Source organism: Myotis lucifugus, unplaced genomic scaffold (assembly GCF_000147115.1).
Source record: "Myotis lucifugus unplaced genomic scaffold, Myoluc2.0 scaffold_2274, whole genome shotgun sequence".
NCBI lineage: Eukaryota > Metazoa > Chordata > Mammalia > Chiroptera > Vespertilionidae > Myotis > Myotis lucifugus.
In genome coordinates, this window is record NW_005873322.1 from 1 (window position 1) to 25,809 (window position 25,809).

The window sequence follows — 25,809 nt, forward strand, 5'->3', positions numbered from 1 at the left end:
CGAATTTTTTTCCCAGGGGGTTTTTTTGGAATTCCCAGGTTCCAATTTCGGGTTCCCCTTGTTACCCAACCTGGGCCCGGGGGGGGGGGGGCCCCCTTAGCCACCTCTCACCTGGATTCCCCCCTGTCCGTCCTGCCCCCCTAGGCTGCAAAGTCAAAAGTTACCTTGTTCAGCCAGGATGCTGTTGGATTGCAGCCTTTTGTGGGAGAGAGTTCCCCCTATGATCAGCTGTTTAAAAGGCTTTGGTATACAGTGTGGTATACAGTGCGGTTATAAAACCGCCAGTTTTATCAGAACTTACTCTTACAAATAGGAATGGCTCTTCCAGATTGCCACCTGGCCCCCAAGGACACACTGTGCGCCTTTGCGATGCTGGATACAAGGGAAGCGAAGGCCAGTGGGCTTCAGCACAGGCCAGTTGAAATGATCTTTCTGTCTAGTTTAGACTAGTCAGTTTACAGGTCGCATCCACTGTATTACTCTTCACTGGTCTCTCCTCATTCTTTCTTCCCTCCTTTATGGCTCACCTGTGTTAGAACCAGTAACCTGAAGGAAGGGTTGTTTTTTCCTAACAGCTGGGACACCAGTGGGAGGAAGGGCGGTGGGGGGAAGTGAGCTCTGAGGTCCCCTCTGGGCTGGGAGCTAGAGTGAAACCTCACTGAGAGCAAAACAGGAAACCAGGGCGCCGACAAGGTGTTTACGCTGCCGCTACAGGCCGTCTAGCTGGCTGGGAACTCTGAATGTGGTCCTTCCCGCTAAATGTTTAAAGAAAAGCAGTTCTCTTTTTAAGTATTTTCTGAATCAAATGGGACGGATAGGTGTTTTCTAGTATAAGTAGAAAGGGAAGTACTTCAATGAAGAGATTAAAAAAAAGAATTATAACTTAGAAATATTGGAGCACAGTGTAGACACATTTTTAGGCAGCACTTAGTGTTCAATACGCATGTAGAATATTTGACTAAAATACTTCTCGGAAGTTAAATGCCCCCTCTTAAGTTTTGTTTACTCTTTATTCTCTTACCTCCGAAATAGCAGAAATTATAAAGTGATCAAATTCCAATCAGTATAGTTTACAAAATCATATGTGTAGCCATCACCGAGTCTTCTCCTGGCATCACAAAAATTCACTTGAGTTGTAAACTCACATTAACCAAGTTGTTGTGAATTTCCATGAGCAACTTCTTAGCTTTCTAAATGAACACTATTTCTATTTAATTGGTATTTGCCAACTATCAATGAATCCAGGGTCTAAACTATCCATACATATTGTAGAAGATGGCACCAAGCCATTTTAGGATATTTCTAGGGTCCTTAGTTTGCTATCCTAAGGAAAAGTTAAAATGGTACTGATACTGTTATAATTAACCCAGTTTTTCGTTAATTAACAGGAAAGGAGCAAAGGGAAGGCCAGATAATGTAGGCAAGCCATTCGTGCCAGAAAGCTGAAGTTTTACACTCTTCTGGTCTGTTCCCTGCAGATCCTGGGGAAAGGGACTGGGCAAAGAAAGAATAAACCCAGACCCAGGAAGGTCTGGGAGTAGGTCACCAGCCATAATAGGCGTGGCCACTGCAAGGGTGTGATATCTGAGAAACGTAAGCTCCTGAACAAAGGGAGTTCCTGCTCCTGGCCCTCTTGCTCTCTCGGGACTCTTGTTGTAGGCGGTGTGCTCTCACACTCTGCACTCACCCACATGGCCCACAGCCATGTCCACCCCACACACAATGGACTAATGGAAGACAGGTGACACCAGGTGACTGGTGCTATGCCAGACTTAACTCCACATGGAAAGGAAACTGGACACTGGCTTTGCTTCCAGCTCTGCTGACCAGCTACACCTTTTCCAGGGCTGGTTTAAGGGAAATGGGACTTTTGAAACCCAGGGATATAACTTCATACAAGTAAAAATCTCTCATTCTCCCATGCGAGTCTTAGAAAGCTCTTTTTCTCAAGATCACGTAAGATCCCCTCTTCTGCTAGCAACAGGGAAATGCCACCCATCCAATTCTCCAATGACAGCGTCAGTCATGCAGCTCCATCCCTGTTTTTATATTTCACAACATCTTTAAAATCTGAGTGACAAATGTAGGCTAATTGTGCCTAAACTGGCCCTGTTGTTTTTATCGCTGAAAACTAATTTTTAAGAAGTGTGATCGTTCTCAAAAAGATACCAGGTTGTAAAGATGAAACAGATTTGGCTGTGTATTGATAACTTGCAACTTGATATTGAATGATGATTTATTATACAATTTATCTACTTTCGTTGGCAAAGAAATACAGACGTTGTCAAAACATAAGCCAGCATTTTCCAGGTTCTAGGAAAGAAGCAATAGTCCATTAATAAAAGAGAGGATCTTGCATCAGAAAGGCATCTCATCCTTCCACAGGCTGCATTGTCCAAAGTGTGTCTGGACAGATTCCTGGTGTCAACTGTCTTCCTGTTTTGTAATCGTGTTGTTCTCTTGTGTGGCCGTAGGTTCGTGTGACTGTGTTTCCCTCCAAGACGGCAGCTCAGCACTCGGGAGTTCCTTGGTGGATCATCCTTGTGGCCATTCTTGCTGGGATTTTGATGCTTGCTCTATTAGTTCTTTTATTATGGAAGGTAAGTGATACCGGGCATTTGAATTTTGTGATTATAAACTTTATTTCTTGTTTTAAAAAAAGTGAATTCACACTAATAGTGTGTGAATATATAAATTATTATATAATTTCTTTTCATTGATTCCTCTTCCCTTCCCAACATTTTATTATGAAACTTTAACAGCAAACTTGAAATTTTACAATAAATACCTGTACATCTATCTAATATTTTGTGTTTAAAGATATATTATTTATACAGTATAAGAAGTTCCTTAGAGGTATAAATTTTGGTGTTTTTCACATATAAGTTAGCATCTTTGGCAAGTAACAATTTTTAAAATATTACTACTTTATCATTTTCTTCATCTATGATCAGATCATTTTCTAAATCTAAGCCAAATTTTTGGGTAGCACATTAATTTGAATCTGTATTCCTATTCATTTCAACTGCAAAGTAATGTTCATGGCTGCAATTGGGGTTTCTTATCATTATAGCCAGGTTGGGATTATGAAATTAATGAATAACTCCATCTCAAGGGGGTCATGATAGCCTACATCAAACATGAGGAAGATTGGGTTCAACATGGTGTTCTTCATTAGAATTGGTCCTGCAAATAAAATGTAATGTCTTTCCCCTGCTTCCTACTAGTAAGTAGTTTACATTACCAGAAAGTGGGTATGAGATGGATGCAAATTTTGTTGCCAGAGATTATGACCTATAGATTTTGGATTTATTCTCAGTAATGGAGGTCCACAGTCGCTTATCAAATTGCCAAAAAAAAAACACACCTCTGAAAACTGAGAGTTTGTAATGATTTATTTGGCAGCAACACTTGACATGAAGAGGAGAGGCTATTGATAATCTTTAGCCGTTATGCATTAATTTCACTGCAGAAATATTTATGTATTTGTTACAGTGGCATTATGTATGCAGAATGTTGCTTTTTTAGTTATTTATTTTAATATATTTTTATTGAGTTCAGAGAGGAAGAGGGAGAGAGAGATAGAAACATCAATCAGAGAGAATCATTGATTAACTTCCTCCTACATGCCCCACACTGGGGATTGAGCCTGCATCCCTGGGCATGTGCTCTGATTGGGAATCAAACCATAACCTCCTGGTTCATAGTTGACACTCAACCATTGAGCAGTGGGTTGAGAGTTGAGAAATCCAAGCTTTATAATCCTGGGCAAATCATTTCACCTCCTTGGGATACTGGGTTGCCTTAGCTGTTAATAAGTGGGTTAGATTAGATGATCTCATTGGTTCTTTACCTTTTTTGTAAGTTCTAAAGTATTCCAACTTACAAGTGAACTCTAAATATCTACAACCCTTGCATGAAAATCATTTTTATAACTTTACAGACACTCTTCTTTTTGAAACTGAACTGTTCGTTTTTATATGTTAAAGTCATAGAATTTTAGGGCCAGAAAAGACTTTAGTTCAGTGCCCTTTAAGTTGGATTTTGCACATCCACATAGGTGCCACAACTAAGTAGGTGAGGCTAAAACCAACATCCCCCCCGAATTGTATCTGCTTTAAATATTGGGGTTCTACATAGGAATTTTTTTGGAGGTAAGAGAGGAAAGTCCTCCGGGCTGTTCCAGTCGCCTTCATTTTGCAAATTAAGATGCTCATGCCCATGGGTATTATATAGGCTGCCAAGTTGGAGACAGGACTGGGGCTCTTGGTTCCCTAAGTTTGTTAGGAGTGTTCACTGAGGTATTTAGTCAACAAATAAATATCAAGATACATTGTCCAAATCAACACTGCCAGTGAAACTTTGTCATAGTGGAATTGTTCTGAGGCTGTACTATCCAATATGGCAGCCACTAGTCACATGTGGCTGTTGAGCTCTTGGAATATGGCTAGTGCAACTGAGGTATTGACTTTTAAAAAAATATATATTTTATTGATTTTTTACAGAGAGGAAGGGAGAGGGATAGAGAGTTCGAAACATCGATCAGCTGCCTCCTGCACACCCCCTATTGGGGATGTGCCCGCAACCAAGGTACATGCCCTTGACTGGAATTGAACCTGGAACCCTTCAGTCCTCAGGCCAATGCTCTATCCACTTAGCCAAACCGGTTAGGGCTAACTTTTAAATTTAATTTAATTTAAATCTGAATAGCAACATGTAGTCAGTTGGTAGCTACCATATTGTACAAAGCAGATCTGGAGTTTTACCTTCATGAGTTGCCAGACTTAGAAGCAGAATTTTTCAGAAGGGCAGAGATTTATTCGACCAAGTTATATTTCGGAGGGCAGATCCATGGCCTTATGAACTAGATTAAAGTAAATAGAGAAAATTCTCATTGTTGAATGGAGGAAATTATAGTAGACAGTGGAATTATATTTTAATAGTCATTTAGAGTACCTAACCTTACATGGTGGCCCAGAATTTGGAAAACTGACTGTAATCATTCTTTCATGATGGTTTATTTATATTCTGATTCACCCCACAAATTCAGAGGCCTCAAATAGATGGCATTTTTACTTGAAAAGCAGAAAAATACAGTATCTCTCTGTTTTATTTGGATTTGTGCTATCTACCTATTTTAGGGTCCATATTTTTCTGTAAGAAAAAACCACCCAAACCTAAGATCAGATGTGCATGTATTTTCCATTTTAGGATGGTTTTTGTCTTCGTGATTTCTGTTACAAATAGAAAAGTCAATTAGCTGACTAATGTCATCCATATAAATGTTTGACCAGAGACCCATGGTAATAGAGTTGGGTTGATTGCTGTCCAAAAGTAACACAATGCAGTGGCCGTTCACTTTCGGTTGATCCATTAGTGTGGTCTCTTTGTAAACGAACTATGAATAGAAAACAGGTTAAAATCTGAGATTTTCTTTTGTCTAGTTCTTCACAGAACTCCGAAACTGACTAAATACCTTGCTTCCTTGTAGTGTGGTTTCTTCAAGAGAAATAAGAAAGATCATTATGATGCCACATATCACAAGGCTGAGATCCATGCTCAGCCATCTGATAAAGAAAGGCTTACTTCTGATGCATAGTAGTGATCTACTTCTGTAATTGGTAATTGATCAATGTTTTTTTAATTGCTAGCTGTGGGACCTGCTATGGTTGTGGTGGCTAACTTTCAGAGCAACAGCTTGCTATGTGTGTCCCATTAACAGATGTTTCCAAATGTCCACACTGGCTTGCCCTGCTTGGAATGGTTTTATTTATGTCACTTGAAAGCTATTTTGTTTTGTTTTAAATGCACAGAGTCATTTGTTGCAGGTGAGTTGTTTTGTGTTGTGGTTAAACATCACCCATAGCAATGAAGAAACTGAAATCTGTATACACACAGAAGGAGGCTTCGTAGCCCCTTTTGCCACACAGTGTTCATTTAGTATGCAGCATCCCATGGAATTTCGAAGGTGCATGAGAAATCATCCCCGATTTCTTGTCCATTCTGGAATTTCCTACCGATGGATGCTTGTGTTGACTGCCTAATTAACCTTTTGCATGTTGGAAACATGGTGTTTCTCTGGGTGAGAGGACTTTCTCACTGTCATCTTTTGTATCTCCTTGCTATAAAGATGGGGGGAGGTTTGGAATGCTTTTATTGTTGCTCAGATATTGTTCTATGCTAGCTAAGCATGCACCTTCCTTTCCTGCATATCTACCTCAGGTCAAAGACCATTGCAGCAAACTGTGACTATTGGCATGATGGACATTACGGCCAATTTCAGAAGGCAGCTCTTTACCAAAGTGTTACCTTCAATATCCAAATTTTAGTATAAAAATGCTCTGGACAGTTTTTATTTCAATGGACTTTGACCTTGTTTCATATTCTTGAGATTCAGTTCCACCTTGGGATTCAATTGATTTTAAGTTCATGTTTTGTTTCTCTTATTTGTAAACCCATGGAAACAGGAATTGGAGATGATTCCTTTTTCCATTCCTGTGGGCGTGAGAGGATAGAATTACTCCAACAGTCCCTTTCCATGGCACCGTCACAGTGAATCCCAGCATCTCCCTTTAATTGTTGCATATCACCCTTGCTTTCCTTCTTTGTTTAAATGGGGCAAGAGCACATTTTGTAATAGGTAGATCTTTTGGCTTTTTTTGCACAGACTAAAGGAGTCCATGTTGAAATGGCCTTAGAACAAAACTTCTTGGCCCATTATTCCTATTGATTCAGTGATAACTGTATATGTAATTTTATTTTGCCCCATGACATTCTGATAACATAAGTTAATTCAATATTAACATTCTGTTCCTGTTGGGTTCATGTAATAAACAAATTAATCAACCATTCCAAGTATCTTCCTCATCCTATTAACTGCATTTTTAAATTGAAAACATCCTTTTTTTTTAAAAAAAAAAGGCACATATATTTCACTCATTTAAAATATTCAATTTGATTTTTAAATATCTAGATATGTTCTCAAGAAAAATCTACTTGGAATCATATTGAATATTTTTTAAATGAATAAAATATACATTCATTAAAAAAGAACAATTAGGCAGCGCTCTGAAATTCAGTCTGGTGATACTTTCCTTCAGCTCTCTGTTGGTACCTGATTGATTTTATTGCAGGATGGAGTTACTCCCCGATTTACTAATGAAACCGCTTATTGGGAAGCACAGCGCCAAGCCCGGGCTATGTGATTCTCTTTCTAGCTGGGGATGTGTCCCGCAGCCTCGGGGGAGAGAAGACTCTTAAACTGACCCATTCAAACACTGACATGTCCAAACTGTAACTTGTAAAATATCTGTGACCTGAGTGTCCTTTCGTTAGTGGAAGAGGGGCATGAAATAACCTTTGGTTTATGGCCTCTAAAAAAATTGTTCAAAATGATGTTCTTCTCATCTAAAAGTTAGCTCTTTTACAGATTGTATTGGGATTATAAAAAATGGGAGCACTGTTGCATAAACTTAACTTTCAGTAAGGAGAGAGCTCAGATTGTTTCCAAATGTAAAAACAATATGGAAAAAAGAGACTTTCCTAGCAGTTTTACAACTATTTTTCTCTTCCATTTATCCCCACTGGCTGTTAACATCTTCAGCCGATTAGTTTCTTCTGAAAAGAAAACCATGTCTTTTTTCCTTAGTCCAGAGGTAGGCCAATCTGAACAGAAAGCTTAGATATTCCCGGCTAGTGCACTTGCTTTCCTTGGGATTCCTAAACGTGCTTCTGTTTATCTTTCCTTCTTCTCCAGTGTGGATTCTTCAAACGCTCTAGGTACGATGAAAGCATTCCCCGATACCAAGCTGTAAAGATCCCGAAAGAAGAGCGAGAGATCAGAGATGAAAAATACAACGATCACCTGGAGAAAAAGCAGTGGATCACAAGGTGGAATGAAAATGAAAGCTACTCCTAGGGGCCAGAGGAGCGTCACAGGCCCCAACTGCTTTTTTCTTCCCCAGCTCAGAAATTCAAATGGTTTAAAAGCCTGATCCCTGACTATTGAGTTCAGACAGACTGCACCATAGTACGAACCGACAGTTTTAACTGCTGTGGACATTGTTACGTAGCCTACGGCTCCTGTTTTGTACAGCCAAATGTAAGACTGTTGGAATGGATTTTTCTGTAACTGCCTTAATTTAACTTTCCCGGTTGCCTTTGTTTTTGGTGTGGCTGACTCACACGTGCCGGGGAAGGCCCCGCCCAGTTGCGCTCATCTGACATCCTCCCGCTAGTGTAACTGGAAGAAGGCGCCCGTGGTCACCGTGTCAGCAGAGTGACCGTGGGTGCTGCCTCTGCAAGCGTTCTTCCCAATAGGACTGGAGAACCTGCAAGTTAACTGTCCCCCATCACAAGACAATGCCGTAGGGGTAGCTGTGTTTCCATTTAAAGTGCTATCTTAAATTAAATGTGCAATAGAAGGTGATGTTGCCATCCTGCTATCTTTTTCCATTTCCCAGACGTGTGAATACCTGTTCACACCAAAGACATCCAGGTTTCCTTCTCCCTTTTCACTAAAACACACAGGTGCAACTGACTTGAATGCTAGTTATCCTTATTTGTATATGGTATTTATTTTTTATTTTTTACAAACCATTTTGTTATTGACTAGCGGGCCAAAGATTCTCCAGTTTGTCCTGCAGGTTGGAGTAAGCAATCAGAATTAGAACATGGGAGGTCATTGGTTTGATCTAAAGTATTTACTGCAAAAAGAAAATAATGCTTTATAAATGTACCAGAGAGTTGTTATAATTTACAACATAAGTTATTAAAACATCTTCCTTCATGACATCCCTTACCTTGACCCCCTCCCTCCAAACCCAAAAGGTTTGTTTAAGAAATAGGATTAACCGTTAGAAGTTTAATTCTGAACAGACAATGGATATTTTTGAGTTTGGAGCCCTGTGTGACAATTATGAATTTTATGCTATAACTTTCAGGAACTCTTGGAAAAAAGGGGGTTTATTTCTTGACCTTTCACTGCTGTATATACAGGACTTGAAAGAAATGGTGAGTGCCTATGGTGGATCCAATCCGATCCAGTGGAAGACTACTGAATACCCGATACCAAAAGTCAGATTAGAACATCATGGCTTTTACGTTTTAAATATTATTGGAATCATGTCATGTGAGTCAGAGTTCTATTTTTTTGCTGTGTTTCCTCCCCTATGTATTTCCCCAAATTATTTTAGGACTACTCTAACAAGAACTTTAACTTGTTTTTTAAGTGTCAAAGTGGAGGAGGGGAGGAAGACATTATTCTTCTATACATTCAATAGAGATTGAATAGATATGAAAGCCAGATTTTAAAAAATGACTGTGCTTCAAGATGTTAAGTTATATGGGGAGCAACAGCAAACCAGGTGCTAATTTGTTTGGATGTAATGTAAGCTGTGTCTCATTCTTTTAAAAACAAAATACAGCTATGTACCATTGTTGCTTTGGAGTTTTAATTTTCTTTCCTTTTTGGAAATCTTATACCCTTAAGATACTAAGAACATTACTCTAGTTATACTTTAGAAATTTCATTCACAAATATTGTTTTCCAAATGATATTTTGTTTACAAAAATTTCTTGAGAACAGGTCATAACAGTGTTTAAAATCTCAGTTTCTTGCTTAGGTAACTTGGAACCCAATGTACTGGCTTCATAGGTTGCTAAGAAGCTGATTTTTGAACATGTTTATAGGCCCTTGTTGTAAAGACGAATGTCCTTGGGAAGGGGTGGGGAGGTGGGTGCAAGGGTGGCTCAACAACAAAGAAACAAGAATGTAGTGGTCTTTACGTTTATAGTTGTGAAAAATGTCATCTCAAGTCAAGTCACTGGTCTATTCTCATTTGATACATTTTTATACTAACTAGCATTGTAAAATTATTTCATGATTAGAAAATACCTGTGGATATTTGTATAAAAGTATGAAATAAATTTTTTTATGAAAGTGTTCATTACTTAGTAACACAGCATTGTATATGTGAAACAAACTCTAAAATTATAAGTAACCTGAATTGCTTTTTTTATTTCATTAAGCCAAACTAAAGTTTTCGATGTTTTTATTTATTCTGAGTGCCCCATATAATCTCAGATCAGCAGAAGCTATTAGTGTGCCCCCACAAATGCGATTGAGGGTTGTCCCCCCACTTGGCTTTACTGTTCAGTTGATACTCAAAAGAAAATGATCTTAAAGATGGTTTATTCAAGACATCTACACATTGGGAGATGTCTGTTTGCATTGATTCATCTGCTTCAAAGCTTATGCCTGTGAAGGAAAAGGTATTATTTAGCAATGATGCTATGGCATGAAAAATTAGAGATCTTATGGCTAAGTTGCTTTCTTAGAACACCTTTTGGATGTGAGAGCAGTCCAGCTGTGACATGTATCATTAAATTGACCACCAAGGACTGATTTAGCAGAGTTGAATGGTCAGGAAAAAAACTTACCAAAGGATTTTGTTTAGATTGAAGTGGTTTTATGAAACTTCTCTAGCTGGGTTATCACAATTTAATGAATGAAAAAAAAGCATATAGCCCTGGCCAGTGGCTGGTGTGGCCCAGTTGGTTGGGCATCATCCTGTGCACTGAAAGGTTGCCAGTTTGGTTCCCAGTCAGGGCACATGCCCAGGTGGTGGGTCTGATCATGCATGGGTTGTGGGCTCGGTCCCTGATAGGGGGTGTACATGGATGCTCTCACATCCATGTTTCTTTCCCTCTCCCTTCCTCTCTCTAAAAAATCAATTAAAAAATTTTTTTAAAAAAAGAGTCCTCAAACAATGCTGATTTACACAATTAAAAAATCATTTTAAAAAAAAAGCATGTAATAGTGCCCAGACAATACAGCATGCCCTACCTATCCTGAATAAATTTCCAATCTAAAATGTGTTATCTGTCCAGTATTTTCCATTATACTTAGTATTATACAGTAAATTTTAGCCTTCTTAATTCTTTGAAGATCAAACAGGTGTTACCACCCAAAGAAATGTGTGATTTGTACTTTTTAATCAAGGGCCAGAGGCTGTGAACCTTTTTTTAGCCACAGTCCAAGGATATATCCAGATTAAATCTCTGTAATAATGTGTAATCACCATAACCATTAAAGATGTCCGTAGCTGTGGTCTGGCTAGGGCTCTGGCATAAATGACCTGGGCTGGAGGTCATGGCAGTGCTGTATATGGCTCCTGTGACTCCACCTCTTTCTCTCCCTCTTGGATGGGAGCATACAGGAATGCCTCTCCATGGTAATGGTATTACTAGGATAGGGCTATCCTTGGGTACGTTTGCAAACATTGACACTTTGTTGGTTGCAGAGCACTTGCTATTATCTCATATATGAGTCATGGCTTATGTTGTGTCCTTGTGGTTGAGAATATTCTAGAATGTAGGGTAGATGTAGGTGGGGAATGCTTTTAATTGTCCAGACTTGGGACGTAAGCATAAGATTGAACATTCTATCCTAAATGAAAACATCTTAATGAGAAACTGATCTCTAGGACACAACCCACAAAAAGACAATGTGGGAAGACAGACTAGGGTTGTTAGGTTGTTTTGTTTTAAAGGAGGGAAAGAAGGAAATGCTGTAGGTGGCTGGGTTCCACATACGGACGTCCTCAGGGCTGAGAAAACTGAACGTGGAAAAGTTATTTGATCAGCTTGTAGCATAAAGTAAATGATTAAAGGCAGTTCCTCGAATCAAAGGAGAGGGTCCAACTGAGGGGAAGGCAAGGTTCAATGAGATGAAGAAAGTGAACTTGAGAATGATTTCAAAGGAGTGGCTATTGCAAAGAAGCTAGTAGGCGTCTGTTCTGGGAGTTAGTGATGGTTAAATGGCAAGTGAGTATTTCTTGTTCCTCAAAAAACAGGTTTTATTAACTCAGAAAGACATCCTATCCAGCTGTTAGGATATGTGGGAGTGGTGTGAACTAGTGGCTGGAGCCAGAGGTGTTGCCAACAGACCCATCTAGGAGGAATGTTATAAAGGGAATTCAAGATTACATCCTCTGATGAAGGATAAGTGAATTGTAAACACAAATCTGAGTAAGAAAACTGTTCCATCACAGTGCAGGGGTGGGCAGGTGCCCACAAAGGGCAAGCTAACCAGGTCATGGTTGATTACACTGGAGTGAAGGAGTCACGTGCAATTTTTGCAGCTGTCAGCAAGTTTAAATGCCTCAATCTTCTCTTCGCCTTTGCCCTGGAGCCATTCCTCAGTCAGGCTGCCTGTGCCAGGGTCACTGAAATGGACAGAGGCAGACCTGTTGGAGGTCGGATAAAACTTCTCACACACTGTTCTGGAACATCCACAGAAAATCTGAAATTCCAGGGACAGGGAGTGCTGCTTTCATTTTCTCATGGCCCAGCAGATAAATATTTAACTCCTCAATAACCAGCAGATTTGAGTTTTCTGTGAAGATCCTGTCATTGTGAGATGGAGATAGACATGGTCCAATCATTTTTCCCTCCAATGTCCAAGGATGTTATTAGGCTCTGGGGCTACACATACAAATAAGACACTGGCTCTGACCTTTTGGAGGAAGCTTATATTTAAAACAACAGATGATACCGACAAACAGGTGGATGCAATTTATGTAAGTAGCAGAATTCAAAATCATGCACTATGATGTCCATTGTTGACCTGATCTTACCTGGGTGGAACTTGTCTTTGGAACCAACACCAATCCCAGAAAAATTGGAGTAGTGATTCTGAACCTGGGCTGCACACTTGAACACCTCAAGAACATTTTTTAAAATCCCAGTGCCCAGACTACATGTCTGACTGACTCGATCAGAACCTCTGAGGGTGGGACCCAGGTATCAGTGCTGTTTAAGGCTCCCCAAGTGACTCTTAAACTACAGCCAAGTTTGAGAACTGCTTCAGCGGTGTCAGATGGCCTGAATATTTATCGAAAGGGCTCTGCCCACTGTGTGGGAGCGCCCCATTTCTACTTGCGGTGCCTCTATACTAGTAAGGAGCTGAGAAGGTAGAGGTATATTTGCCATAAGGCTCAAGTCATGCTACCTGGATATAAATTAGCTTCCCCTCTTGGAATATAATCCTGGTGAGTGACTGACACATCGTACCCCTGTTTCCTCTATAACATAGGATTAATAATAGTACCCATCTCATAGGTCCTTGTAAGGAGTAAATGAGAAGATCTGGTAGTGTTCATTAAATGTTAAGCTATTTTTTAAAAATACGTTTTTACTGATTTTAGAGAGGAAGGGAGAGGGAGTGAGATAGAAACATCAATGATCGGCTGCCTCCTGCATGCCCTCAACCCAAACATGTGCTCTGACCGGGAATTGAACCATGACCTGGTTCATAGGATGATGCTCAACCACTAAGCCACACCGGCCAGGCTAAATGTTAGGTATTTTTATAGTCTAGTTTTACTTCCTCATTTCACAGATGGGTAAACACAGTTTCAGTTGTCACTGGAACCTTCTGTCTCCTCACTCACTCTTCAAAGTCTATCATGACTTATCAGAGGGTGTGAGAGCTACAATCTGCAAGACTAACTAAACAAACAAAAAAGAGATCCTAACTCTTAAATTTAAACTTATCAATATAGGTCATTTTGTACAAGACTGACCTTTTTTCTGTGTTTAAACTCCATCGCAGTACTTACTACAGGGACCATCTGCAGGTTTGGGTTGGGGTCGGAGCACACAGAGTCAGTGTATAGGCATCTTGAGGTTGCTATGTACCGATTCTTGATTAAAAAGGAAAAGAAATGTAAGTATATAAAGCAGATTCTTTTTTTGAACCCTTTCTCAGTTCTTTACACACACGATAAAGTCTCCAGTTTCCTTCAGTGGGAGGGCAGCCTGCAGTTTCATCACTTGTATCTTTACTGCTGTGCAGAGGAGGGAATGCTGCTCACAGGGCCCATCTTGTGCTTGAGTTACATCATGTGTGTGAGACCAAAGTTGTCATTGGAGGAGCAGAGTACGAAACCTCCCATTTCTCTTCAACAAAACTCCCTTTTGTTAAAGGCAAAAAAAGAAAACATTCCCCCGAAGATTGGTGGGCTGTCTGATTCCAGGTGTCCTCAAATTGCTGCTGGAGCTGCAGTTCTAGGGCATTTACCTAACCGAGGAAGCCAGCTCTGGTTAGGAAGTCAGAATCAACAGAGTGGTTGAGAGCAGTCCTCCTCACACTTTAACATGCCTATGAGTCACCTGGGATCTCGTTAAGATGCAGGTTTTGATTCAAAAGTTTGGGATACAGCCTGAGAGTCTACCTTTCCAACAAGCTCCACGTGCTGTGATGTTGCTGGTCCATGGATTACGTTTTAGGTAGCAAGGATCTTTGGAGTCAGTCTTTGTTCAAGTCCCTGCTCTGCCACTTTCAACTTGGGTGACCTTAGGCAAGTTTACTAACCTTCATTGTTTGACTTCCTCATCTGTAAAGTGGTACAGGGATAACTAGGATTATAACCTAGGTTTCCAGCCAAAAGATACCATCTTCTCCTTTCTCTAGAACTTCCAATCCCCTAACATCCTCAAACATAATAAAGAGCAACCAGGGCACATTTTAGTCTTTGTTATATCTGAGCATATAGCTTGCACTGTCTTGCCAGGATAGTCTTAGACTACTGTTGTGGGCCATGCTTTCAAGATACCTGCCCTGCTGGAAACAAAAACCCCATTATAGTGAACAACAGAATGGGGAACAATATGCCAGTTCTAGTAAGTGACTCACAGATGTTGGTTGGTCATAGTCACGTCTCTAAATCACCAACAAAACAAAAAGATTGAGATAAGGTTCAGGCTTACTTTAAGAGTGAAGTGTTTGCAATCTGACATTTCTCAGGTATCAACTACCCAGTTTTTCTTTGCCAGTTCCCACCACAAGCAATCCAGATACTCCTCCCAGCCCTACCTGGTTTGGCTCAGTGGATAGATCATCGGCCTGCGGACTGAAGGTTCAATTCCGGTCAAGGGCATGTGTACATCAGTTGCAGGCTCCTCCCTGGCCCAATTAGTCTTGCACCCACCTGACTCCATACATAGTTATTACAATATTATTGATTATATTCTCTGAACTGCACATGTCTGTGACTATTTTGTAACTGCCAATTTATATTTCTTAATCCCTTCATCTTTTTCATCCAACCTCCCCTCCTATCTGGCAATCATCAGCTTGTTCTCTGTATTTGAGTTTGTTTTTGTTTTGTTTGTTCATTTATTTTGTTTTTTTTCCACATATAAGTGAAATCATATGGTATTTGTCTTTTTCTATCTGGCATAATACTCTCTAGGTTCATCCATGTTGTCATAAATGGTAAGATTTCTTTCTTTTTTATGGTCAAACAATATTCCATTGTATGTATGTATGTATCACATCCTTATCCATTCGTCTTTTGATTAGAGCATTTAATCCATTTACATTTAAAATAATCATTGATGTGATATTTTTATTGTTTTTGTAGTTCTTCTCTGTTCCTTTCTTCTCCTGTTCTCTTCTCTTATATGTTGATGATTTTCTATACTGTTATGTTTGTAATCTGTTCTCTTTATTTCTTGTATGTCTCTTATAGATTTTTGGTATGTGGTTACCATGTGCTTCATATATACCAAGCTATGTTTATTGAAGTCTATTTTAAGTTGATGGTTGCTTAAGTTTGAACACATTCTAAAATCGCTGTTATTTTTAACTTACACCCTCCACATTTATGTTTTTGTTATTATTTTTTACTTCTTTTATGTATAGTGTGAGTGTCTTCTGATCAGAGAAGAGTTAACTGGTGGTGGCCTCTTGATTCCTTTGGATTGCAGCTAACAAGTATTTTCCTTCACCTCAATTTCCAGTGACTGCCTCAGAGCTCCCTGGGTGGGTCATTATTCTAGAAGTTAGAGCACACTTCAGTCTATTTTGAATACTTGTAATCCCCTGAATTAAATCCCTTCATGCCAATAATATCTAGAGCGGTCTCTATTTTGAGCACTGAACCCTGACTAATATAGCCACTTACTCAAAGAAAATGCTAAAAGATCTAGGAGATTAAAAGAGAAAACTGGTAGAGAGGAGGTAGCTGTCTTCTTCCAGCTAATGCTGGATCCAGAACACTTTTATTGCTTTTAAGATCAACTTGACTCTCAAGATACATGTCCAATAAATTCACATAAAGGTGAATCTTGTTTCTTCTTTTTTCTAAATCTCCAAGAGAGGGTGGAAACATGTAAGTACATTACCTGATTCAAAAAGGAAACAATCAGGAAATAAAAATAGAGGGAAATGTGAAAAGTCATCAAGTTTGAGAAAATACCATATTTCATAGACTGAATGTGTTAATTAAATCCCAGTAATGAATTTGCAAAAATGAAAAAATCTGTTAGAAATTTGTAACTATACAACACTATAAGAAAATATATTCACAGTCTGCAGAACATGGAAATAGACAGTGAGTGTGCGGTGTTTTTACCTGCCCAGCATCCCTTCTTTGGGTGAAAGGATCTGCTGCATACTTTGGGGAACCTTTCCTAACTCAGTCCATGAGTGTGTGTGTGTGTGTGTGTGTGTGTGTGTGTGTACCACGTCTCCTCACATGTTTCCAGGAGTGTAAACATGGCTCAAACATGGCCAATCAGAGTCAATCTGGTGCTTTTCTTGAACAATAAGGGAGAGAGGTCTCATTCCTAAGATTTTGCCCACCTAGGACTACTGAAGTCGGTGGCTACTCTGCTATCTCTGTCATTTTGAGGAAAGAGTCAGCCCTGTGAAGCCAACACTAAGGACAGCAGAACTGAAATATGGGGAGGAAAAAAGAGGAGGAGGAGGGCAAGAGGCACTCTGATGCTTTGTATCCACACTGTACCTGAAGAATTTTTCCGGGACACGAGACAGAATAGTCTTTTTTCATTTAAGGAGGTTTGAAATGGGATTTCTATACTTGAGTCTGCAAGAGTCCTGCCTAATATAAAGTAAAATCTGTCAACCCCATCTCATCTCTGAAAGGATTGTCAAGAGAAGACACATATTTGGCTTTATGAACTTCCTTTTGTTTGATGGTTTTCCTATGGATTTCCCCCACCTTTCCCCTTAGCTTCAGCTATATGCTGCCTCCTGCTAAACAAATATTGCAAATTATGTAAGGATTTTCCCAATTTCCTGCCTAGATTTGGGCCCTGGTCTCATTTACTTTAACACACATGTTCTCACCACTAGGCTACACAGCCTCAGCATTCTCCTCTGTAAAAACGATTTCACTGGTTAGTGCCTGTCCCATAGAAGGTGTTCAATAAGAGAAATAGCCCTAATCATTGGAGAGAGTGAGCGACTTAGTGAAGATTACATAGTTAGAAAGTGTAGGAGCCTTGATTCCAGCTCAACTCTGCCTACATCAATTCCACACATTTCTTAAACATGCTGATAAAGCCTAACCAGATGCATGTCCCTCCTCCCACCTAAGGCAACCCTTCCAGTCCCTCAAGACCTTCCTCAGGCATTTAACCTCTCCCTCTTAGTTACAGCCAGTTGGTTTCATGGATCCCTCACTGCCCACATTTAGACTACTCAGACTTTTCCATTGTCAAATCCATAAATAAACCCATTCAGCTCCATAACCCTTCCCAAGGACTATTTACAGTTGTCATCTTTACTTCCTCATCACTGTGCTCATGAAATCACGTATTCCAAAGCCACCAACAACCGTTCGATTGTTAAGTCTAAAGCTTTCTTTTCCGGATTCATTTTATGTCACTGCTAAAGCATATGCAACAGTATCAAATGCCCCCTCATTTTTGAAAGCCCTCCTTCCTTGGCTTCTATGATTGGTCATTCCTTAAATATTGTTGCTGTGGGGGCTTGTCTCTGGCTTCTTACCCTCCACAGGTGATCTCAACTCCAATTACCATTTGCATTAGAGACAGTGAGCTGCCTCTCTCTCTCTCTCTCTCTCTCTCTCTCTCAAAAAAAAAAAAATAACTCGTTATTGTTGAACATTTTCTCTTTTTACCATGATAATACAAATGTTAGCTGGACAAATAAACCACTCAGTATAAAACCCCTCTTTCTACTTTTGTTTCACCTCGGCATAGCCATGTGGCATTAGTTCCATGGAAATGTTTGGAAACAGGCAAAGGGAAGTCAGATGTTATAGGCTGCAGTGCTGTGTTCCTTGTTATGCTATGCAAAACATCTAATAACACCATCCTCTGTGATACCTTGGAAGGTGACTGTAATCCAGCCAAGGAGAAAGGTTAGAAAAAGACTCAGGTACTGATGTATGTTGACTGCGTCTTGCTGCTTTTAGCACAGTCCTCTGAAGGCGATGAGCTCAGGCAGGAGGCATCCATTTGGAGGCAAAGATGGAAGGGAATAGAGCTCTGAAAAGGGGGATGTTTTCTACTTGCTACCTAAAATCTTAACCCAACAACCTAATGTGGATCTTATAGGGTTAAACAAAGCCATGGAGCCTAGCCCTGGCCGGTGTTCTCAGTGGTTAGAGCATCAGCCCGCCCACCAAAGAGTCTGGGTTTCAAATCCCAGTCAAAGGTGTGTAGTAGGTTCAGGGCCTGTGTGGGAGGCAACCAAACCATGTGTGTCTCTCACATCAATCTGTCTCTCTCCCCACCTCCACTCTCTCTTAAAAACGCACACACACACAACACAATGGAAAATATAGCCTTGGGTGGGGATTAACAACAACAAAAAGCCATGGAGCCTCTGTACTCCAGATAGGAACAGTGAAACCATACTCACCACATCTAATACACATATCAATTCTAAGATGCAGCATTTTTTATGAACTAGTAAGAAATAAAAATTTCCAATGACATAATGCTTTCTTATTCCTTAGAATTTTATTTTGTTAAGAGCTCATAGATATGTTTACACAGATTTTAATGATAGGATTCCTTGTGCATATTGTTGGGGCCCAAGACAGGTCCTCTAAAACATCCCACACTGGCATATTGATTACTGTTGTTAAAGGAAAAACTACAAGCCCAAAGGGCATCACTGGTGCTAGAGCCATGATACCAAACCTAGATTTAACACCTGACTTAACTGCAGTTTCAACCTTTACCAGAAATGTAATCTTAAATCCCAGTCTGGAATTTTCTGGTCAACACCAATGAGATAACCTATCATGTGGGCTGTCTCTATTCCCCATAGAAAGAAGAGGCAATATGCATGATAAACAAAACAAAACAAAAACCCTTGCCATTCCCTTCCTCCAACAGAAGATGTCCTGGTCTAAAAATAGTCATAGAGATAATTCTGAGAAATGTGTCATCAAGAGATTTCATTGTTGTGCAAACCTCATTGGATGCACGTACACAAACCTAGATGGCAGCCTATTGCTTTTAGGCTACAAAACCTGTATAGCATGTTACTGTACAAAACAACACGAGATTACATCAAGCCCAAGATAAAATGATGGCATCAAGAGATGCAGTAAACATGAGATGTATGAGGTTGTGCAGGTAGAACATGGCATACTGTTTTACAGCAAATTTTTTTTCCTAAGTAGAAGAGTGGACTCTAATGATAAAAAGTTTAGTATAGCCCGGCCGGTGTGGCCCAGTGGTTGAGCGTGACCTATGAACGAGGAGGTCGCAGTTCAATTCCCAGTCAGAGCACATGCCCAGGTTGCGGGCTCAAGCCCCAGTGTGGGGCATGCAGAAGGCAGTCAATCAATGATTCTCCCTCATCATTGATGTTTCTATCTCTCTATCCCTCTCCCTTCTTCTCTGAAATCAATAAAAATATATATTTTTTTAAAGTTTAGTATAAAAAATATATAAACCAGTAACAGTCACTTATTATCATCAAGTATTAGGCACTGTCCATAATTGTATGTGTTAGACTTTTATATGACTGGAAGTGCAGCAGGTTTATTTATACCAGCATCACACAAGTATGTGAACAGTGTATTGTTCTATGACGTTACTAGGTATTAGGCAATAGGAATTTTTCAGCTCCATTATAGTCTTATGGGAGCATTGCTGTATGTGCTGGCCGTTGACTGAAACATCCTTCTGCAGTGCATGACTGTAATCCTTTCTTTTGCTAACTCCCTTGCCACACACTAGTCTTCCTCTGAAAACCTTCGTTTATTACCCTTTGGAGCACGCTTCTGGTGCTAGGCGGGATGTTGCCTGATTCAGGAATCACTTAACATAGCTAATTAGATCTTCACATTTACTCACTTGAATTTTGTTCTTTAACATGCTGAATTATGAGTGAATGAAGGCCAACAAGTTTAGGGATTTTTTTGTTTTGTTCTTTAGAAGAGGGATGGTTGGTTTTCTGAGGATCATGGTGGGAAGGGTCACACTGACACCTTTTCTCTTAGGGCCTCTGAAGGTGCTAATCTGAGGGGCCTTTGCTGACCTCCTCAGTAAAGTAGCTTCCATATCGCGCTCATTTCCGTCCCCCCCCCCCTCACACACACAGAGCTATTGCTCTGTCTTATTATCTTTATAGCTTAGAACTCTCTGACATAATCTATATATTTATTTATTACTTGTTCTTCCCCTCAGAAGCACCAGGAGAGCAGGACCTGGAAATCGTGCTCCAAATGCTACGTCCAGCACATAGGCATTTCTAAAGAGGACACTTAACGAATGAATGAACCCCCAGAGGTGGCAGCTAGGAACTCACGAACAAATGACATGGAAGAAATAAAGGGAAATTGATGATGAAATAGACATGTGCACCTCCCCCACCCAACAAACGTTTAAAAAGGGGACTTGAACTCTGCTGATGGGATGTATAATTCAGAGTCAGCAGGAGCCTTCTGGATCCTCAGAGACCTAGGCTCAGATCACCAATTCCAGTTTGTCTGAGTTCTTCCTGTCCCAGACTGTATACTGAGGGGTTTGCACCTTCAGCACTGGTCTAGGCTCTTCTCCTACAACTGCTGTCCCCACTGGCTACCATTCTCTAAAAGAATGCAAAATTCATTCTTTTCACCAACTTGCACAAAGGCATAAAAGGTCTAGTTTCAACAGTCTTTTCCTTCTTTTGGGTAAACTTTACTGAAGGTTACAGCGAGTGTCTCATTGTGAAACAGCCTTGGCAATTCTCCACCACCTCCCCTACCCCTTTGCTCTGAAAAGTGAGTTCCTCCCGGGCTTCCTGCACAGCTGTTCCTTGAGCTTTCCCAGGGGATTGGGTCTCTCATCCCCAGCAGCATGTCAAAGTGCAGTACTTACTCCAGATAAATACGGTTTTCCCTAAGACAAATCCTGGTGAACAGGATGGCCTCCACATCATTGCACTAGTAGTAACTCACATGGCAGGGCTCCTTAAAGAAAGAAGGCAAATGTATGCAGGGGAAAATGTTGCTTCCGTGGAATACAGTGCATTGTTTTTGTTTGTGTGTGGGTTTTCACAGGCTTGTAGTGGCTCATCCCCTCTAGGCAATCCATGGTTCCTCAGGCTAGATTGACAGGCATCTTCCCTATGTCACCCGACTTTACTGGACATGCATCTATCTCCTCTTTGTTGGGTTGGTCTCTTCCCCCAGTTATCTGTGGAAATGAGCCGGTGGTTTCCTGGTCACGCTGCCCAAATGGCAATGCCTATAATGTCTGGCCTCCCATTTCCTATTATTAATAACTAGCTAATTACAGTGGTAAAAAAGGAACTGTTTACAGAGGTGTGGGCAGAGGTAAGCAGCTAAGGATGGTGAAGCACCCACCCCAAAAACAACAGAGGGAAAGTGATACCACATGTAAGGCTCCCTGGTCAGAGGGAGGGAGCTGTGGCCACACGTAAGAGGGACACAAATCATGGCCTGGCAAGAAGGGAGCAGTGGGATAGAAATCATGACTTTCTTCTCCTCTTGTCCTCTAGTTATAGAACAGAAAGTTACTTCACCTGGCACTAGCAGAGTCAAACACTAAACACAGACTTGCAGTGGAGGAACATTGGCTATTTTATTATAAATGGCGCCATCCAGGAGAACGGGAAGTTAATACTCAAAAGCCCAGATTCCCCCATGGTATGCAGGTTAAAGATTATATAGGGCAAGATCACAAGACACCAGGGGATTCGGGGCTGTGCTGGGAGCTGACTGGTCAGAGGTGAGGTAATGAATTATTTCTTTAGGTCTTGAAGACAGCTCTGAGGTCTTTTCCAGCGGCCCTCTGGTTTCATGCGAAAATAGGCAGGGGGTCATTCCAATTAAGGCTCAGAAACTGAAACACAACTTACGTCAAGACTAGGTCTCTGAAGGGGTGGGAGGGAGGAGAGAGGGAGAAAAGAGAAAGAGAGAGAGAGATGATTTCTAGAGCTATGATTTAAAACTAAATTTAATCAAAGTCATAAGGACCCTTGGTTTCACTCTGTGCCCTATGCAGCCAGAAGGTAGTGGAGTCAGGGTGACACAGCTAGCTTGTTTTCCATTGTTTTTTCTACTCTTCAGTCCAATCAGCCCAACAAAGATGATAAATTATCCGTGAATAAGAGGATCTGTCCCAGGTATCCTATATAATAAAAGCCTAATATGCAAATTGTCCCCATGGACTGGGAGTTCGACCAGGGGATGGGGCCAGCTGGCTAACCGAGGGAAGGGAGGCCTGGGAGGCCTCAGAGGTCCCGGATGGCAGCCATCAGCTGCTCGAGACCCTACCTGTGAATGAATTTCTTGCACTGAGCCTCTAGTGCAGTGGTTCTCAACCTTCCTAATGCCGCGACCCTTTAATACAGTTCCTCATGTTGTGGTGACCCCCAATTTCATTGTTACAAATTGAACATAATTAAAGCATAGTGATTAATCACAAAAACAATATGTATTTATATATGTGTTTTCCAATGGTGTTAGGTGACCCCTGTGAAAGGGTCGTTCGACCCCCAAAGGGGTCGCGACCCACAGGTTGAGAACCACTGCTCTAGTGTTACATATAAAGATTTTTATTGTCTTAACATGTACTTTATAGCTACATAATTAAATATAGATATAATATATCCCTCTATTAAAGATAATATAAAAGAGATATCCTCCCAAAAAAGGAGATAACACCCTTGGATTACTTTCTCTACGTCTCTTACAGTGTTATGCCCATAGTGCTCCCTGTAAGATACTTTTACAGAAGTCTTAACGGCCGCCATGTTAACAGACATCTGAAAAAAATCCAATGTTCTCTCCAGCTTCTGGGCCCTAAGGCTTTGATCAAAAAGAAAAAGATTGATGCCATATTATATATATTCTCATATACCCATTCTCTGTATATTGGGTGGGAATTTGTGAATATATTCTGGAGAAAAAGAAATACATGTTATAAAACAGTTGGACTGGCTTCTAGAAGAATAACCTTCTAAAATAAAATAAATTTCAAGGTTTCTGTTGGGCTTTTGTGCTTCCACACAAGTTAATGTTTAGCTGAGCACCTGGACATGTTCAGGTGGAAAGCAAATAGGGTTGCTCAGAGTTGTACACAGAGGTTGAGGGAGTTGAATATTACTATGCATCATGGTGTGAGAAGCATTTGGAGCTCAAGGGAGTGGTCTGGAAGGAAGAAAAGAAGAAAAGAGGAAGGCAACATGAAGGAAGGCTGGAATAGAGTTGTGGAAATGGCTGAGGGACAAATTTAAGGATGTCTAATATTCAATTTCACATTGTTTCCTCCCAAACCTTTGGTAAAGTTGGCTTCAGGCCAAACGTGTGAGTCGTTCTGACAAGGAAATCCTAACAAGGAAATAATTTTAAAAACACACAGCATCCTGGCTGGTGTGACTCAGTAGGTTGAGCATCGTCCCATGTACCAAGAGGTGGCCAGTGCGATTCCCAGTCAGGGCACATGACCAGGTTACAGGCTCGATCCCCAGTAGGAAGCATAAAGGAGGCAGCCAATCCATGTTTCTCTCTCTCCATCTCCCTTCCTCTCTCTACAAATCAATAAAAATATATTTTAAAAAACACAGCAATAATGATAAAAAATAGATGCCCTTTAGTGAGCAGCTCTAGAATGTCCTGGGCATTGTGCTATACCATCTAGGTCACAGTCACCCGGTGACTCAGGTAGTATCCTCCCTCTTTATTTTTTATTTATTTTGTTAACCCTCATCCAAGAATATTTTTTCCCATTGATTTTTAGAGAGAGTGGAAGGGAGAGGGAGGATGGGAGAAGGAGAGAGAGAGAGAGAGAGAGAGAGAGAGAGAGAGAGAGAGAGGGAGATTGGTTGACTCCTGCAGGCATCCCATCTGGGGCCAGGGATAGAACCTGTGACCCTTTGGTGCGCAGGCTGATGCTCTAACCACTGAGAACACCGGCCAGGGCTAGTCTGCCTTTTTAGGTAAGGAGACTGAGGCTCAAAGAGGCTAAGTAACACATTCAAGGTCACACAGCCATTACATGGCAGGGCCAGGACCTAAAATCAGAACCCAAGTTCTTTTCATTGTACTATATTGCTTCCCCATAATCCCCTCTGCACTGTCCTTATAAAACTGTTGTCTAGAGGCTAATGGTCATTGACAAGAACCCCGTCTTTCTCTAAAGCTGCCCATTCCACAGTCCATTGATTGTAACCATTGAACGTTTTTTCATGTGAGTCAGATCTCTTTCTAAGTTTCCACCCACAAGTTCTCTATCTGCTGTCTGAACCACTAAGAATGAATTTAATCATTCTTTCACAGAGCAGGCGCTCTAATATTGGAAGATAGGGTATAAAATTGTACCAGGTTGGTCCCTATCATACGTGTTTGTAAGAGCAGGAATATCTGAAAGGGAGCCTATTTGAATTGCATGCGGCTTTATTCCCAACTATGTAGATAGAACATTACTTAGTAATTACTTAGCACATTAGTAGGCATTCAACAAATATTCATAGAATGGATGAAAGCCGGCCAGAGGGGGGAGGTACAGAATATGGTTAGTGAGGCAGCAAACATATAAACGAGATAATTCCTCCTCCCTCATTACTTTCTCTACATATCATAGTCTTATGTTCATACTGCTTCCTCTAAGGTATTTTTATCAAAGTCTTACCTACCATGTTAACAGAAATCTGAAAAAGAAAAAATGGTTAGAGGCACCACTTTCAGAGAGCATGTTAAGTTCTGCTTCCACCCCATCCCCTCAACTATCTACCCTTGTTTCCAGGTGGTCAATATTCTTCAAGCTAAACTTGTGGGTCTAATACACCCTAAAAAGAGACTCTCATCTCATTCTTTAGACGTAGTTTCTACAACTGAAGATCTGACCACCATAGAGGAATGAATTGCTATTCTATGCCATAAATATAGACTATATATCTGTCTCGGCAGCCATTCCAGAATAACTGCTCTGTCTTACTCCTCGAACCTTTGGAATGTTTGAACTGGGCAAAATAACCTTTAAAGTGGGCCAGAGCAGCTCTGTTCTCCAAACAACTGTTTGTAAAGCTAACAGGAAAACAGGCTTCCGACAAGGACTGATCATTAAAGCCATTCTTTATAATCAGTAAAGAGCCAATCATATCTGAAAAATGACTTCGCTTTATTAGTACCAATAGAAATTCCTTTTACCCATGTATTTCCCCTTCTTTTTCTCATAAAACCCTCTGCCTTCACTCCATAATCAGAACGCTGTTTGGGTTTCTGCTGGAATCAGTGCTTCCAGAATATTTATTTTGTGTGTGATCTCAAATGCTTGTTGCCTCTCACTTTGGATTTTTATTTTCAGATATCTATATATATGTAAATTGATACATTTCACACCCATGGAGAAGTAATTCTGTTGCATCTAAGACATACCATAAAGCACTGGGGGTGGATAAATGGGGAAGCAGCAGTGGAGAGAAGGGACAGCAGTGTTTTTCACTGTATCCTTTGCAGCTCTGTCTCCGCAATTAAACCAACATTAGAAACTGTCCAGTGTTAT

The 25,809-nt window shown here is 40.6% G+C and overlaps 1 long non-coding RNA gene across 4 annotated transcripts; it reads left to right on the forward strand.

The window, feature by feature from the left end:
• Nucleotides 1–2,144: 2,144 nt before the first annotated feature.
• LOC102441724 lies at nt 2,145–20,634 on the forward strand. Of its 4 annotated transcripts, XR_001346733.2 has the most exons (6): nt 2,145–2,600; nt 5,492–5,621; nt 7,757–8,101; nt 15,710–15,829; nt 18,252–18,493; nt 20,485–20,634. It is a non-coding gene; the product is annotated as an uncharacterized LOC102441724 (long non-coding RNA). The 4 variants fall into 4 exon arrangements; XR_001346732.2 differs by lacking the exon at nt 18,252–18,493 and having other exon boundaries at nt 2,217–2,600; nt 20,485–20,632; XR_330934.3 differs by lacking the exons at nt 18,252–18,493; nt 20,485–20,634 and having other exon boundaries at nt 2,323–2,600; nt 15,710–16,386.
• Nucleotides 20,635–25,809: the final 5,175 nt, after the last annotated feature.